This window comes from Temnothorax americanus, unplaced genomic scaffold, assembly GCF_048541705.1.
Source record: "Temnothorax americanus isolate GAGA-0224 unplaced genomic scaffold, ASM4854170v1 Scaffold2, whole genome shotgun sequence".
NCBI lineage: Eukaryota > Metazoa > Arthropoda > Insecta > Hymenoptera > Formicidae > Temnothorax > Temnothorax americanus.
The window spans coordinates 3,378,313-3,382,861 of record NW_027509338.1 but is presented as its reverse complement, the minus strand read 5'-3'; the positions used below and the strand labels follow the sequence as shown (position 1 = coordinate 3,382,861).

Sequence of the window (4,549 nt, the reverse complement as noted above, 5' to 3'; positions counted from 1 at the left end):
CATGGCGCATATCGTGCTTGATCTCTCTCTCCCCTTTCTTGTTTTATTTATTTATTTTCTTTTTCGCCCCGTATACAAATCCCTATACTTCACGCGTATCGCGCGCCACGTGTGGGGCCCATGGCGCCGCGACGACACGCACGTGTGGCTTCCCATCCGCAATCCTATATCCGATCCACTTCATCGTTCGCCGTTTCGATCAGCGTGCGATCGTCGACCCGAATCCGCCTCGCGTTTCACGATCACGAAGGGGAGCGTCATAAACGCGGCTCTTCCGCATGACAATATTGCGACTCATGCGCAGGATGTGCATGTACCGGCGTCCTACGTGCACTAAAATACATCGGCATATCGGGCGTTAAGCGATATTTACGATATCCTGCTGTCAAAATTATCTCAAAACGCTTCAACGTTTATTTCCATTTCGTTTTTGCAATCTGAAGCTTTCAATCCACATCAAGGCCATTAAAGAACTCTCCAAAAATTCGCAATACATATTTATAGCGTATACTTACATAAATGCATATAGAGTTGTGACTAATTTGCTGGCATACAATTACGTTTTTTTGCTGTTTTTAGTATTTAATGAAATATCTGCTGATTTCGATAGTCTCTCTTTTTTTTTTGCGTTTGGTACATATTCAGGCGCTTTGCCTGAATCTTGTCATACATAATCGAGGAAGCGGCTACTGCTCGTGATAAGCTCGGAAACAAGAGTGGGTGAAGCCGGAAAAACGTATTCGTGTTCGCGCCATTGTCTCGAAAATAACCCGGGGGCCCGGATCTGCGTTCACGCGAGATTACACGTTGCTTCCTCGTTGCGTTGGATGATCGCGATTATTTTTTTTTATCAGACAAAGACGAGCGCGGCAATCGATAATGATGGCGATGCACGACATATGATCAATGCGGATAGAGTTACCGAGCGGGGAACAAGTGGGTCGAGCACATTGCCGGAAATCAGGTCACTTCCCGATGTAAGGATGTAAGTTCAGTTCGCTCACAATATATAGGTACGATACGATACGAAATCCCAAAAGGCCAAGTTGTAGGTTGCACAGGCGCAAATGTTCGCGATTGATCGACAACAGACATTTAAATTATTTATAATTACAGCAAAATTATGCATGTCCTGCAAAAATGTGAGAAGTTTCACGGAAGTTATCCCGAGATGCGATTGTGTTTCGTTAATTCGCTGCGAACGATCGAGACCACGTTTCTTAACTTAAGTAACGTGGTATTTGGTTAAGTGGAAAATGACAGGGAGAAGGCATATTAAAACAAATTGGTCTACGGACTGATTAAAAGGCTCCGGTGACCCCAGAGACATTGGTGTTGCGGACGCCACGATGACAAACGGTGCTGCTGGCGTGGTGACGAATACGAGATTTCGTGCCTGTGTGTTGGTGTACGTCGTCGACACACGGACGGGATGTACGGAGCGCTTCTGCGTCAACGAAACTTTATCGCAAGTTGCGTTGTGCAACGGAGAAGTATTTTTGCCGTTCTTGATAAATTATATTTAACTCTCTCCGGTATAACACAAAGTGTCATAAAACTCTCGACCATAATTTCAACGATATATTTTTCGGACGAGATAAAAATAATAATTTTTTCCTGAATAAAAATTTTGAAGAGGATTGTTATTCGTTTTTTGATACTTGACGAAAAATATTTTAATGATTAAATTTTGAATTGCAATTTTTAAAAAAGATTAGAGGGGTTTATTTAGCCCAGAAGAAATTAACATATATATATATATATATATATATATATATATAATTGTGTAAAGAATATATAACATATTCTGTGATTCTGTGTATTTTCCACGGTGATTTATCACGCTGCTCTAATTCAATTAACATAATATTCAGCTTTGCTAATGTGTGCGATATTCGATATTAATGTTAAATCGCAAATAACATTAAACTCTCCTAATTAATGATAATATTACGCTTCGCTCTTTGTTAGCGAAAATATTGCTACTGTTCTCTCCTAATAACACCGAGAACAACGTCAAAAACGAATTGGGAAATAACATTAATCTTCGCACGAACTCTTCCAAAGTCGTTTCGCGTCGGCGAAAATTTTGGACGCCAATATTTCAGTATTTCGCGCTGGCGATAGTTGACGTACCGCGCGACAAATTTAAGAAAATCCTCGAAATAGCATGGCGAATCGAGAGAAAAGCCAACGGCACGACCTTGGCACTACTATAGCCTGTCAGCGGCGGCGCGGCTAAAATTGACGCGCTCTCGTCCCTCGTGGGGAGCGCCAAACAATCACAATATTACTACGTTGTGTGTTACGAGTAATGTTTGGACAACACAAAGATAGCCACGGATATCTGATAACGCTTCCCGTTTCGCGCCACGATACCATTCTTCGACGTGCTTTTTGCCTTCGTGTAACTCCAATTGCGATTTTGAACTTCCGATATCAAAAGCAATATCGGAATGTAATGCCCGTAATATGTTGAAAAACATTTTTTTTTCGAATATGGGAACCGTAAGATTTTTTCGTGTTATCAGCGTTTTCACTGTTTCGATAACTTGGTCCTCTTGGCTACAGACGTTTCCATTTATTTTCCCGCCCACTTCCTGGCGGTAGCTGAAGTTAATAAACATAATATATATTATGGTCAAAGCCCGAAACGCGGTATTCCTAGGATTGACTGGTCAATCCTGTGGAATAACCAAGCGTCTTGATTAAAGCAGTTATTTATTTTCCCGCGTCTTTTATCGAAACAGATTAGAATTACACACTTGGACGATTATGATTATTAGATTTTGTCTGATTTTTACTACTTGCTTTTTATTATCAATGTAATTATCGATGATTAAAATCTCAAGAAACTTTTATTCGCGCGAGGCAGCTCATCTACTTAGGTGACACTCGTTGCGTTTTGCACGTTAATTACATTACCGGACAGGTGAGTTAAAACCCATAAATTGTCGATCCGATCCATAACTCATGGCCAACGACATTTCACTTAAACGCGTGTGTTCGTTGATTTTCATTGCGGTGTTGTTCTGGTTGACCGCACTGGAAACGCTGTTTCTGCCGGATTGGTCGAGAGGACTAATTTTCGTAACGCCGTGGAAAAATTTATTCGAGCCTTATCATTAATGTGTCAAATCCCATATACGCTTCATTTCACTTACAAATATTACTATCACCGCGACACACCTTTATCGCGAAATTATGCATTATCACAGTTTAAACGTGGATTCGTTCTCGCGTTGTATATGGGCAAAAATTTTCCACTTCGCGCGAAAACGAGTTCTCCATTCTCGATTCTCTATATATAAATAATTCTCGCTCGGTATAGGCTTCTCACAAAGCGCCGTCGTAAACGCAACAAAATATCGCGCGATCACGTGGCGGAGTGCCATTCGTTCCTCGAATTATGTAATTCGTTGCATAGAATGCAGCGCCGCAGGCGCCGCGGGAGAGATGCGGCGTTTTTCCATTGTTAGTTACGCGGCATTAATTCGCGGAGCGCAACTCGTTTACTCGCCGTTAAAACCGTTGACGAATGAGGCTAAGCTCACGCGGCTCCGAGCATGGATAATTGATAAGAACCCAGCTTGGAGCAGCTTGATCGATAACCATCGCGTCGTTTTGCCATCGCCGATGTATCCCCGCGTTTCAAATATATGTATTGTCGATATGTATCCTCCATACATTACGTACATTTCCATTAACTTTTCGCAATTGTCGTGATTGGCAGGATTGAATAATAACGCGCACGTCAAAAGATCGTGATCCATACGCGGTATGAAATTGCGGGATCGTCGGGAGATTTTGTAAAAATTAAAATTTTATATCGATCATCTTATCGTCGCGTTAGCGGAAATGGGCGCCACGCATAAAAACAACTATTTAAATCCAAATCGAGATTTCCTCTTTGACGCGATTATGAGAATCTTGACTTACATCACTTTTGCTTTCAATACCCACATAACGCACGGATGGGACGATTAAATGGCCGTGACCGATCCAAGCGCGAAGCACACACGCGCGGATGTTGTATTGTCATGCACGACAGTAAAGTATCTCGGGTCATTCCCTGGGGAAGCAAGGATTATATATTTATGAAAAATATATTTATATAGAATATATTTATATACGAAATGGCCCCTCCCCGTTTATTCTATCATAGACAATCCATATATTGGTATATTATGCGTGTGTATATTATGTATAAATATAATCTGTGAAAGATGTCTATTTTGTAATAGTTTTATTGGGATAGCGCAGGAATCGACTTTCATCACGATCAACAGTGCCATCCGGCTATTCTCATCCGATAACAAAGTCAGTATAACTTAAAAAAATAGAGTAAATCTTGTTGCAAGAGAGAAATGTGAGAGAATAATAGGAACTAATTATGAAGATTTAATACCAATATGGAGTAAATCTATAATTTATGAAGCTCTTCTTTTGTAACATATGTCATGTGATTTAAACAACAAACTTACTCTCGGGTCAACAAAAAAAAAGAGAATATTTTTATATTAATAACTTTTATTTAATTTGGATTTTC

The 4,549-nt window shown here is 40.4% G+C and overlaps 1 long non-coding RNA gene across 2 annotated transcripts in view; it reads left to right on the top strand.

The window, feature by feature from the left end:
- LOC143896857 (uncharacterized) overlaps positions 1–4,549 on the top strand; it is a 59,766-nt gene that overhangs the window by 27,294 nt on the left and 27,923 nt on the right. The window lies entirely within an intron of this gene.